This window comes from Lampris incognitus, chromosome 4 (genome assembly GCF_029633865.1).
Source record: "Lampris incognitus isolate fLamInc1 chromosome 4, fLamInc1.hap2, whole genome shotgun sequence".
NCBI classification, from domain to species: domain Eukaryota; kingdom Metazoa; phylum Chordata; class Actinopteri; order Lampriformes; family Lampridae; genus Lampris; species Lampris incognitus.
Window position 1 is genome coordinate 62,319,915 of NC_079214.1, and position 14,243 is coordinate 62,334,157.

Below are 14,243 nucleotides of genomic sequence, written 5' to 3' on the forward strand. Positions count from 1 at the left end.
ATCTAGTGAAACATACAAACAAAATTAATCCTGTTACACAGGCAAACAACCATGCATACCCCAGGAGGATACCTAATAATAATAATAATAACTCAAGATTTCCATAGCGCCTTTCAAAAAACCCAAGGTCGCTTTACAGGGTCAGGTAAGGGGTCGGGAGGGGCAGTGGGGGGCAGCAGCAAAAAAGGGGAAAATGAACCTAACTAAACTAAACTAACTAATGGGGAAAAGCCTTGGTAAAAAGGTGTGTTTTGAGGGCTGTTTTAAAAGTGTCCAGGGTTGGGGTGCCACGGATTTCAGGAGGGAGAGAGTTCCAGAGGGTAGGGGCCGCCACACTGAAGGCTCTGTCACCAAAAGTCTGCAGCCTAGTATGGGGGATGGAGAGGAGACCCAGGTCAGAGGACCGTAGGTTCCAGAATGGAGTGTACTGGTGGAGGAGGTCAGACAAGTATTGGGGGGCGAGGGCATGGAGGGATTTGTAGGTGAGGAGGAGGAGTTTGTAGGAGATACGGCTCTTGACTGGGAGCCAGTGGAGGTGGATGAGGGTGGGGGATGATGTGCTGCCAGGGCTACCCAGGTTGCCTCCTCTTCAGCCTCCTCCTCACTCTCTTCCGAACTGCTAGGTTCACTTTCCTCTTCATCATCCAAGCCTCCAAGGAGAGATGCATGTGGCCCCAAAGCAGCCTGGTAGTGGTGTAGGACCAACCGCAAACTACCTTCCACTTCCGAAAGTCTTCGAATAAGAAGACATCGTAGTCCTTCACTTCCCTCTGCTGACATTCAAAACAAGACAATACACAAACCTATAGTAAGGATTCTGATAGTATGTAACTTCTAATCAAATGCCTGCTGATTTTGTGTTGCAAAAAGATTTTTGGTGGGATGGCAGTAACATGAATGGAAAACAAAGTTGTTTTTTTCAACATACCCTCACTTATAATCTTGGTCCTGAGAGCCGAGGCCAGGTTTCACAACGTTGGGCCATCTCCAAAACCAGGAAGCTCCTCTCCTCTTGCAGGTGTGTGGTCAGCATCTGCTGGTCATGCACTCGTCTCCTGGTGCTGATGTTCACTGATGATCCTGTAAGTTATACAAAAGATCCCCTACTGACTTGCTAAATGTCACTTTATGATGCATGATCAGGGCATAGTCCGTAACTTATATTCTATATAATTATACCCTGGGTCTCAAAACACACACATTTGAGCATCCCAAAAGGCACGTACCACTGCTGTGCACCTCCCATGGCCATATGTGTGACACAGTGTGTCCAGCCAGCGACCTCTCGACCACTGCCACATTGATCTGCATCTCTGACACCAGCCTGTTGTATTCGGCAATCTGTTCGAAGAGACGCCACTTGTCTTTCACCAAATCTTTGCGCAGGCGGTGACGAAGCTTGTTGCTGTCTAACAAGACAAAAGTAGCGTAAAAACAACTGACAATGTAGCGAATGGGTAAGTGATCATGTACATGTATTGTCCATTACATAGGATACAAATAAATACTTCAAATTTTACCATACCATTTTGACGGTAGAGGCTCTGTTTTCTGTGGTGACGGCTCAGATGAAGCCCCTCAGTGGACTGTTGTTGCAGGGATCGTTGATCACTGGCGGCATCTCTTGTCTCTACAGAATTGGGAAATAGTAAAGGAATACCAGATATAGATATTTAATCTAACAAAATCATTTAATCACACACCTACTTCACAGTTTGTATATGTATTGCACTACTTTTTCAACATTCAATAACAGCTACTTCTGAAAGTACAGATAGAAATGTTAAAAAAAAGGACAAAAAGAGATGGGAGAGATATGATTTCCTGTCATCCTTACCCCCAGCCCATTCCTGAACATCCGTAACCCACTGCAGTGCCATCTCCTCTGAGCAATGGACCTCTTCTCTGAGCTCTAGAAGTCTTGCTGTCTCCTCCACAGCTCTTTGACAAGTCTGAAAGACAGAAATATTTTCAGCATCAATTTCAAGTCAGGTACAGTGACCCAAATCTGCTTCACGCATGTGGGTTTAACCAGATACACAAACACATAATGATACAACAAACATGAATACAGGACATACCTTCACATATCTTGTGGAGAGGGCCTTGTGGAGATTGTCTCCCTTGTTCCTGTTCCATTCCATTGCATGGACAGTCAGCATGTCCACACAGGCTGTTGGAAGTAGATGATGTCATTATGGACCGCAAATTATAGAACAATGTGAGAAGATGACGCACTTCAGGATAGATACAATGCCACTTTTTTAACAGAAAATTAGAAAACGAAGTGAGAGTGAGTACAGTAAGGTACAGTTGAAGAGAGTAGAGTTGAGATGAGTAAGGATTGGGTGCTGGAAAAGTGCTGAAAGTGACCAACCTGCTTTGGACATGTATTTCGTTGTCAGAGCACAACGGGAGAGGTAGCTGTTCACCTGCTCAACCTCTTCACCAGCCGTTGTGCCCGCTCCCTCCTGGTTCCTGCCACTCCATTTAAGCTGTTAAAGGAGACAATGAATGTAGTCAGGGAGCTGGATTGATCAAAAGTACCAGTGGCCCTGCCTTTGATCACGAAACACCCGGAGAACCCTGCCCCTGCCACTGACAATGGACTGAACACTGATATTAGCAGCAGTGCATGAAAATAGACATGGAATCTTGAGCTGAATCTCAATATCGTTTCTTTATAAAACAATACATAAAAATTGAAAAAATGAAAATATACCTCACACTTTGTGGCATGAGCCCTGGCATGCATGATGCTGAGGAATGGCCTCATCTGCAAGAGCCCCTGGAGTGGTGGAAGGGCAGCCACTACCTTTAGGAGGCATAGCCAGTACTTGCAGGTGACATCCATGGCAAAGAATTTGACATTTGCTGTGGCCTGAATTTCTCTCTGGAGATAGAGAGGGTAGGCAAAAATTTCACCCCGGTACATATTTAGGCCTTTCAAGAGGTAGCCATGGCGACACACGGCTACCTCAACGCCCTCCTCATCGAGTTTACTGGCCCTCCGTGAGGTTTCCCTGGCTGCTGCCCACTGCGAAGCACCGCATGTTGCTTTGCCTTGCGTCTGTGAGAACAGTGCATTAACAGAAACATTTGAAACACAGGTACTACAGCATCATTAACATTCCTTTCACTTAATACCCGTTGGTATCGGGAGTAGCTGAATAGCCCACTAGTATGTGGTGAGTACATACAGTAGCAACATGATTAATGTATACTTGGCTGTTGTAAGACTTACGCTTTTCACTGCAGTCCTAATGGTGTCAACAAAAGCTGACACCTCACTGTCCTTGGCAAGAAACAGCCCTTCAAAAAATGCAAATTCAACAAAAAGACCACAAGCAAAAGACACACCCGCTGGATCGTTTAAAGCGGTAAAGCTTCCGGTTTCCATCAGCTGCTACAGCCACCATTTCTGGGGTACAGGCGGGGCAGGGGAACGGGGTCGCACAGCAGAGCTGGTCCTCCTCAAACGAGCAATAGCTGAACTCCAGGAAGCTCCGCTGAAGTGCATCCCCATTGATTTGCCCTGACTGAAGTGTACATGATTATGAACATATGGGTATTGTCTATTTAACAGTATAATAATAATTACGAAGACATTTGTTCTATTACACTTACTCTTCCAGCACGCCGAGTGCGATGTTCCAGCAACTTTGCAAAAGCTTGCCTGGAAAAGCCAGGTGAAATGACCTTCAGGTCTGGGAATGAGTGGAAGAGGTCAATAGTGTACAGGGTCGGGGAATGTGAAGAGGCTGGCCACTAACCACTCTTGATTAGATCTTTAAGACCCGGGGTCCAGCGTTGCAGGCAGATATTGCACACATGAGCAGGCATGTGCAAGTCGAACCATCCTGGTGATATATTTAAACAATTTAGACAATGACATGTCATTATGCTAACAGATATGAAGTATAAAAGGACAACTCTTTACCGTTTATGGTGATAAGGATGACTTCTCTGCCTGGAGACATAGTGACGTCAGCAACTTCACATGAGCATAGCTGTGGTGCGCGCACTGTGGGTAAAATGGAAGCTGACAGAAAATAAAATAGAAACATGTTATTTGCATAACAGACAGAATAGAAACATGTATATTTTAATGTCATACACTCTCACAGAAATAACTACCAATCAAAAATTTGAGAACATAAGATAATGCCTTAATAGTGAGTGAGTAAAAAAACATAGAATATGTACCTTGCTTGTGTGGGATGTAGTGTCCAGTTTCCCCTTTAGTATAGCATGTGGATGGTGGGATGGCCTTGAGGAAGCCATCCACCACGCTTGTCTCTGTTGTGGAGTGGCCATCATTTATGATGCAACACATCACAGGCCTCACACAACCACTCCTCGGGAAGGCAGTCTCTGCACCTAAGCAAAGAAAAACAGATAATTATTTCATAAGCAAACAAGACGTGCCATATATTTTCAAATTTGCATTTGGTTGGAATAATTGGAGTAAGATTGAGCCATGTCCTTTTGTTAGGACATGTCCTTCCGTATTTATTCAGCCTATGATAAAAGTGTGTAAACTAAACTATTTACAAAAACTGAAGAGAGCTGCAGACATCTGACTCCAACCTTATAACAGCAGCCTGATGGCAGATAGAGCGCAACTCCTGGCCAACAGCCTCAGTTGCCAGTAGATATTGCAGGAGGTCTGGCCGAGCTTCCTTCCACTGTTCTTGGGCTGTCAGCTGACGCAAGGACCAAGACGAGGAGCTTTGCAGAGGCACAGCAGGCACATCAGTACGGAATGACCCAGAAGTCATTGACAGTCTCTCCATGTTTCGGTCTATGAAGGAAATGCAAAAGCATGTTGAATATGTTAAAGGTGCAATAGAGAACTTGTAATCTCTACTTCCATTTGAGTACTCAAAAGCCATAAAGGGTTGTTGAAAATCGAACAATACCATGCCTGATCAGTTGCAAATTACAAAACATCAAAACTAAGGATTACTTGGATCAACAGGGTGAATGACAAAAATTTTATCTGTAGATGCAGTGTTACAGACCAAGTGAAACATGTCTATGGTGCAATGAATGAATGGTGGCAGGGCGCTTTACTGAGATATAACCCCAATAGTATAGCGTCCTATACCATGGCCGATTGATACCCTGTGAGGCATCTTTAAGATTTCAGCATGATGCGATCTATGTGTACAATCTTACCAAATTCTTCTTGAGCAAACGCTCTTGGCTGGGAATTCGCTTCAGCAGTCGTGGCCTGGGAGTCCTCCGTACCAGGGCATGTGACTGTTAAACAATACATGCAAGAATAGAAAGAGATTAGGAGAACCCTAACATGTTTTGAAGGTTAAGGCAAAATAGCAACAATCTATTCACATGTTCATTACACTACAAATGACAACACTCAACAACAGCTTGACAACACTGTTAGTCCCATCCTTGGCGTTGATTGGATAATCATTAGAACCCGCAGGGTTCCCCACACATTGTAAATACTTTGCAGGCCGCCCAAGTATATTCATGGCTGCCAACGTATCGAAAAGTATCAAATCTAGCAATAGCAGAGTCTGATCATACCCCACCCCGGCTACCACCACAAGTATATTTCAATCATGTGGGAAACACTGATCCTGAGATCATTTTGTAGTAAGAGAAGCAGTGACATGAATAATTAGTTACATAGTAAATCAATGAGACTTAATGAATTTCGAATTTGTTTAGGAGTTACCAGCAGTTGAGGCTCGGCGCCGTCCTCCACATCTCCCTCTTGGCTTGCCTCGTCCTGCATGGTCCCTTTTTATCGGCTGAGGGACCTTTCTTTGCGCATTCTGTGTGTGACAATTCTTGTAAGACTGAAATTTAAGAATAATGATGAAGGTACTGTCTAGAAACTGAAAATGTAAATCCACACAAATTGCTATTAAAACACTAACCCTGGCTTCAGTTGGGACAGCATCGTGCTTTACATGGAGTGCTATGCCCCTCCCCTCCTGGTAGGCCTCTTCCAGTAAGCGCTCATCTACGTCTTCAGCATAATCAATTTCATGCCTCAGGGCAAGTGCAATGCGCCTCCCCTCCTGATAGGCCTGGTTCAACATGTCTCCAGTCAAGACAGCTTCGTTGTTGAAAGCATGTCCAATGCACGTTCCATAAGTGTGGTCGTGGATGTGGTCCATGTTGGAAGCCATCGATGAGATAGACAAGAGCGTGAGAGATTGGTTAGCAAGAGTGTGAGAGACTGACAGACAGACAAGAGAGTGAGAGACTGACAGATAGACAGGAGTATGAGAGATAAGGATGGATGGATGGATGGATGGATGGATGGGTGGGCGGAAGGACAGACAGACAGACAGACAGACAGACAGACAGACAGACAGACAGACAGAGACAGAGGTTGGTTCTTAAAAGAGCCTTTGGGTTTAATAATATTGAGGGATCCAAGGGTGGGGCAAAAACAATGACTGGAGCTGCAATGAAAAGGAAAAGAGGGGTGAATACTATATTGCCACATACAGTAATACTCATGAAATGTTGTCTTTTTTTGGAGGTTAGAAGAAACCCTCATCTTCTCCGACCGGTCGAGCTACAGTATACCAGTGATCCGAGTTGGCTAATGCAGCTATGAGCTAGCAACTTGGGCTCATTTCATGCTATTGCTATGTACAAGCTATAAGGACTGTTAGTCAACTAGGTTAGTGTAGATAAATGTAATGGTGTGATGTTTAATAATGATGATTACAACGTATTAATTGGAATAAGGGATATAAGGATATATTAATCATTGGGAAAGCATATGCATGAGGAACAGGGCTTGTTACAAGGACATGAGGTGCTATAGTGGCAGTGGAAAAGTACTGAGTATGTTAGCAGACAGAGGAATGCAGAGTAAATTATAGGAAGAGAAGTGGGGGGCAATAAAAGGATAAGATGTCCCAAGAAGGAGAGTGTGTCTATCTCCATGGAAGGAGTGAGGGTCGCTGACTTTAGATAAGGTTAGCGGCTCTGAATAGGAAAGGGAACAATAAGGGTGTTGTGGTCAAGGTGGAGTAGAGACAAGAACAGGATTTTACGACGGCAGCTGCAACAAGGAGGTCACAGCAGATGTAGAAGAAGATTACCTGGAGTCCGGATATCAGTGAGGTGGAAATGGAGTCAGATGAACGGACCAATCACAAAGAAGACCACACATTCATGTTTAGTCAACACTTTGTATAGTATAAAGACTGGGTCAGGGAAAGGAGAGACAGTCAGACTTCGTGAACTAACACAATCTGTTGTTTGTCAGGGATAGGAAGATCTAGACCCAGAGCTCTGTATGCTTTATCCATTTACTGCTAAATAAAACGGATGGTTTTGAGACCGAACATCTTCTCCTAGTGCTTTATCAACAAAACACGCAGGACTACGCTCTCACATAGATGAAGATGAGTTGGTAGAGTGAGCTGCAGTCCAACAATTTGGTGACCCCGACGTGATAAAGACGGAGAAGCGACGGATTGACCGCAGAAGTAAAAGACAACGGATAACTGCAGTGTGATGGCAACAACAAGCGGCCGCTGAAAAAAACTAAGGTAAACAGACGCCTGTTTTATCGAAGTTCTGTTATTGGCTATACCAAATTGTGTGTTGTCATTATACGGCAAGTGTCCTAGTTAAAGTGGATGAATAAAGCATTGAAATAAATTGTGCACGGGTTTAAGGGATTAGAGACCCTTGAAAGCAGCAACAGTACTGAAAAGAAGACGTGCGGGTTTAGAGACCCATGAGGTTAAGAAATCCCATAAAAGCAGCGCATGCACGTGGGAAATACGGACGGGTTTAAAGACCCATGAGGTTAGAGTCCTCATAAAAGCAGCGCATGTCCGTATAAGGGGTTAGAGGCCCTGAGTGAGTAGGTTTAGAGACCCATGGGAACAAAAAAAAAAACAAAAAAACGGAGGTTCCCATAAAAGCAGCGCTCTCTGGTTTATGATATGTGCTGTGTTTTAACGGCAAGTGTGAATGTTTGATATTTTGTATGATTAAAAAGTGTGTTGTTTGATAAAACTGTGTGTAAGGGTGGTAGAAACTCAGTAGTGTCTCAGAGAGGAAGGAGGGAGTGTCTCAGTGAGAAAGAATCAGCAGTGGAAACCTAACTGGTGTCAACGCAAACTGCCTGATAAAACTCACTGATTGGGTCAGTTGCTCGGGACGTATGTGCCATACAAACTGACTGGCTACTGAACTCTTCTCTGATTGGGTTGGTTGCTCGGAACGCAAATGTCATACAAACCAGCTGGCTACTGAGTGGGGACAGATAAAACACAATGGAAAGGGAATCTGACAGGGAGTGTGAAGAATATGGAGGTTGCCCTCCCAATGTTATGTTGACCGTTCAGCAATAATGGGAAAGAACCAGGAGTCAAATTCTTGCAGGGCTCCCTAAGAACAAGCGAGACACCATGATTGAAGCGTATGACAGTATATGGAAAGACTTACAAACACAGGGTGAGGTCCCCAAAGAGGAGGAAAGGAAGAGATTGATATTATACCTAGGGAAGGCAGAAAAACAAGCTAAAAAGAAAGCAGATGAACACTGGAAGGCGGAAAAAGTTTCCATGTTAGTCAAAAGAAAATGGAAGAAAGACGGAGAGGAAAATGAGCAGAGAAGAGCCCACTTACACAACATGACCTTAGCTTGCATGGCAGTAGAAATGAATCAACAACACTCAGAAATAACCAAAGAAAAAGATAAAGGAAATGAAAAAACAGAAGCATCAGTGCCAATATATCCCAAAATACCCGGAATACAACCCCCTCCTTATCCCACACCGCAAATGCCACTCATGCATGTGGAAGAAGGAGTAATGAGAATGACAGCAATAGAAAAGGAGGAGTACAGAGAGATTAGGGAGACGTTAGAGGAAGCAGTAACAAGGAGAATATTAGAGGTGGAGGACCTGGTGAGGGAGGCAGCGCGCAGGAAGCCAGAGAAGTGAATAGGAAAATACATGAACAGAATAGTGGACAGGAAGAGATAAATCAGGCAAGAAGCTCACCCACGACAGTGTCAGAAACATCCTCCACCCCAAACGGGGGAGGAGCAGGACAGGGGAGGATACAGAGTCAGGGGGTTGAAACAATGGATGAGTTTCAGGAGAGACAGCTCAGAGAGATAAGAGAGGAAGTGAATAGGGCAGACAGTCACGAGGAGGAGAGCTCGGAGGCAGGTACAGAGGCAGGGGGTGTGAAGAGTAATGAGGAAGACGAAGACACATACCAGATCACAATTACAGGGGCACTAACCAGGCACAACCGGACTCATATACCACCCCGTGCTGACTACAGGCATAGACACCAGCTTAGGGACAGAGAACAGATACAACCACCCGCTAGATATCATCAACTGCCACTGATATATAAAGGACCCCAAACGGGGGATGTGTATCAACCATTCTCATTCACAGACATGAATTGCATCCTGGATAAGATGCCCCCTCCCACTGAGGGAGGAGGGCCCTGGATGGAGAAATTTTGCCAACACACATTGGGATATAAATTAGCTATGGGAGATTGGAGAGCATTATTGGGAAAACAACTAGCTATGTGGGCAATACAGCAGATTGAGGCTGCAGCAGGCACTAGTCATATACCAGATTCAGAACCATTTACCAGACAAGCCACAGCTGTGGGAAGGGCAATGAGGGATAAATTCCCCATTCCTCCCAGAGCAATGCATTCACTGACCTTTTCCATGAAAGACGGAGAAGACGTCAGCATTTTTAGGTAGATCCAAAGGCATATGGACAGACACCACAGGAAGCCATCCAGGTTCAGGACAGTTACAGACCACACTGTTTAGAAAAGCTGTTATGGCTGGAATGCCCAAAACAGTACAAGATGCCGTGGAGGGCAATCCAGACAGCCCATGCTGCTCTACTGAGCAATGGGAAAAACATTTGATTCATCATATGAAAAGACACAAGGCTACACAGGATGAGGATAGACAGAGCACAGAGTCAGCCCAGGTGCAGCTTCTAAAGCTCCAATTGGATGAGGCAAGGAAAAAGGTAAATGATGCTAAAAAGACAAACCAAAAGGTAGCCAATCAGATGGTTCAACAGCCGCCACCACAAAACTACACCCCAAATTTGTACCCAGTGCCTGAATGGGTGTCTAGTTCCCCTTATCGGGGCAGGCCTGTCAGAGTAACAGGAGGTATGAGAGGTAGAGGGAGGGGTCGCGGAGGACCCAGAGGTATGCCACTTACATGCTTTGGATGTGGCCAGCTTGGACACTGGATCAGGGAGTGTCCCATGCTGTGGGGACCCAGGGGAGGTCAAGGTCCAGTCAGCAACAGGGGTGGTTATGTGCAGCCCCCGGTCCAAGGGCAGCCTTCAGTTATGGTTCCACTACATCAAGCCCCTCATGCAGCAACAGCTCCACCGCAAGGACAATATCCCCAGACCATGCAGGGTGGTCAGGGGGATGAGTACTGAAGGGGCCCAGGAACTCAAGGGCAGGTGGGGCTGGCAGAATCCTACCTGCAAATAAGGGTAATGGAGATGGATCTGCATTTCCTAGTTGACACAGGTGCAAGGTTTTCCACTATCACGTGCGCCATGTCTCGGTCCAACCTTTCATCCTCCAGCGTCCAGCTAGTAGGGTTCTCGGGTAAACCAGAAAATCTGCCGTTGACGACACCTCTGACTACCACGGTGGCAGGACAGACTTTTTTGCATCAATACATTTCATCACCAGCATGCCCAGTCAATTTGATGGGACGGGATATGTTGGTGAGGTGCGGGGCATCAGTCTTGTGTGGGCCAGAGGGACTGGTAGTGACTTTTCCCAGTGGGTATTCTGTGAACTGTTCTCTGTCAATGATCCAGTCCAGCTCTCAAATGTTGTTGTCAGCTGATGTTTCACCCACGGCTGAAGGACTTTGGGCAGAAAAAACTGGGGACTCCTAGAACCGGAAAGCAAGCAAAGCAAAGGCGTACAGACTCTGTATCATCAGTGGCGGCCGTGGGTCCAAATGCTACATCCCTACTCCCCTCCAACCAACCCCCTCCATGTTACTCTGTACTATGATAGGGACGGGGATGAAATTTATCAGCAAACTTTTTACAATTACTTTTTATTCCCCATCCGAAAAGGCTTACAGGATCATGCACAACATGGCTGACAAAGTGCTGTTAGAACATAGACAAATAGAGAGATTTCATGGCAGAGAGAAGGCTGATCACTCTGACGCCGCAAGCATGATAGACACTCTCCCTGAGGCGTTATGGTCAGCAGGCCCAACTGATGTAGGCCACTGCAAGAATGTTGATCCAATCTCTTTTGAATTGACAGATCACACTCCGATCTGGCAGAAACAGTACTCCCACAAACCTGAGGCAGAAGCAGGGATCACAGATACTATTGGGGGACTGTTGGCAACGGGGGTGTTGGAGCCCTCAGCATCTGGCTGGAACACACCTATTTTACCAGTAGAGAAGCAAAATACAGGGAAATATAGAATGGCTCACGACCTTAGACGGGTCAATAGTATTGTGTCAACTCCTACAGTCCCAGTACCAAATCCATACACTGCTATGTCTGCACTGTCCCCAGAACACAGATGGTTTTCCTGTATTGATCTGGCCAATGCATTTTTCTGCCTACCACTAGCTGACCATGTGAGAGACATCTTCTCGTTTACCTATAAAGGCCAACAGCTAAGGTATACGAGGGTTCCCCAAGGTTTCATCTTGTCTCCTGGGCTGTTCAATCAGGTTCTGAAACAGCAGCTCACTGATCTCACCCTCCCAAAGGGGGTGGTGTTGATTCAGTATGTGGATGACATCCTTCTGGCAGCTCCAGATCATGTCTCCTGCCTAGCAGCCACCAAATCCCTATTAACTCGGCTGTATCACATTGCGTTCAAAGTTTCAAAAACCAAGCTCCAGTGCTGCAAACAGATGGTCTCGTTTCTGGGGAGAATTATCTCTAGTAGAGGAACAGTGGTGTCCCCAGCCCATAGATCCTCAATTCTACACCATCCTAAACCAGTTACAGTGAAAGACATGCTCTTATTCCTGGGGTTGACGGGCTACAGCAGACAGTACATAGCATCATATGGGGAACTCACGCACCCCTTAAGGGCCATGGTTAATGAGCAGGGGATGAGAAATTTGCCCGCATGCTTACAATAGAACACTGAAGCAGAGAACAACTTCATTTCCCTCAAACAGGCTCTCACAAACGCTGCTGATTTAGCACTGCCTGACTACACAAAGCCATTCTATCTGGATGTTTCAGAAAAATCACATACAGTAAATGGTGTTCTTTTTTTTTTTAAAAAAAGGGGGAGGTAGGCAGGTGATGATGTATGCAAGTGTGACACTCGATCCAACAGAAAATAGACATCCACCATGCACAAGACATGCAGCAGGGGTAGCAAAAATTATGCAAAAAGTAGTACACATAGTCGTGGGACATACTCTAACAGTCCTGACAACACACAGCATAGTGGCCTATGTGAATTCAGCAGCATTCACCATGACATCATTAAGACAGACAAGGTTGGAAAAAATCCTCAATGCACCACACATAACGTTCACACACGAGGGACTCAACATGGTAGACAACATGGGGGAAGGTGAGCCACATGTGTGTGAAGAAAGAGTACAGAAAGATGTTAAGGTCAGAGCAGATTTACGGGCAAAACCCTTAGCTGACCCAGAGGAAGTGCTGTTCACAGATGGCTGTTGCTAAAGACATCCCACGGAGGGACTGAAGGCAGCATATGAAGTGGTAAGACAAACAGATGAAGGGTTTGAGGAGGTAGTGACAGGGGGAGTAATAGGAAAAGAATCAGCGCAGCTAGCTGAATTACAGGGAATGATAGCAGCATTAGAATGGGCAGAAGGGAAAAAAGTAAACATCTACACAGACTCGGCATACGTGGTAGGAGCAATACAGGTGGAGCTCAGTCAGTGGATCAGAGCAGCATTTTTGACAGCAGCAAAAACCCCAATCAAACATGAGAAAGACATCAAGAGACTGGTAGAAGCCCTAATGAAACCAACAGAGGTAGCAGTAATAAAGTGCAGAGGTCACGACAAAACTGAAACAATGATAGCAAAAGGAAATCAGGAGGCAGACTCTGCAGCTAAAAGGGCAGCAGGTTACACAGCCCAATACATGATGATGCAGGTGGGAAAAACGGTGTATGATTTACTACCTGCCTGCGATGTAAATATGTTAATAAAGGAACAACAGAAAGCCTCTCCTCAAGAGTTCACAGTTTGGAAAGAGAGAGGGGCAACGGAATCCGAAGGAGTGTAGAGGTCGCCGGATGGCCGACCTGTGTTACCCCCAGGGTGGACGGCTTCCGTGTTACAGGAGGCGCACGGGCTAACACATTGTGGAAAGGTACAGATGCAGAGACATCTGACCCATTGGTGGCATTCATTTTTGCCCGCAATGATTGTGAACCATATCAGGGAATGTAAAATATGTACAGAATACAATATCAGGGCTACAGTGAAGCCACACGAGGGAAAATTTCCTTTGCCAAAAATGCCAGGTCAAGAAATCATAATTGATTACACTGACATGTTGGAAAGAGTAAATGGGTATAGGTACCTCTTGGTCGCTGTGGATGTATTCACTGGCTGGCCAGAAGCAGTACCTGCTAAAAAGGAAGATGCCAAAACGGTAATCAAATTCCTAATCAACCAATACATACCAACGCATGGGTTTCCAAAAAGAATCAGGTCAGATAATGGCACACATTTCAAGAACAAAGACCTGCAGGCAGTAGAAGCGGCCCTAGGACTGAAACATGCGTTTGGAACAGTGTATCACCCCCAATCACAGGGAAAGGTGGAGAGAAGGAATCAGTCCATTAAAGGAAACATAGGAAAAGTGTGTGCTCATTCAAAAATGAGTTGGCTGGATGCCCTACTAATAGCTCTAATGTCAATTAGGAGCTCAGTAAACTCCATCACAGGTTACGCTCCATATGAGCTGACAACAGGGCAGCAGTTCCCGGGACCGGGAGCTGGAACCCCAACCACAGAAAAGGAAAGAGATCCGCTGAAGTACAAACCTTACTATGACCAACTAACAGCTTTGGTGTCAGCTTTCTCAAAACAGGTTGCAGCAGCAGAGGGGAACCTAGAGGGTCAGACACCGCCCACCACGGACTGGGTTCTAATGAAGGTGATCAAGAGGAAGTGGTCGGAGCCAAGGTGGACAGGGCCCTACAAGGTGGTTGAGAGGACATCACATGC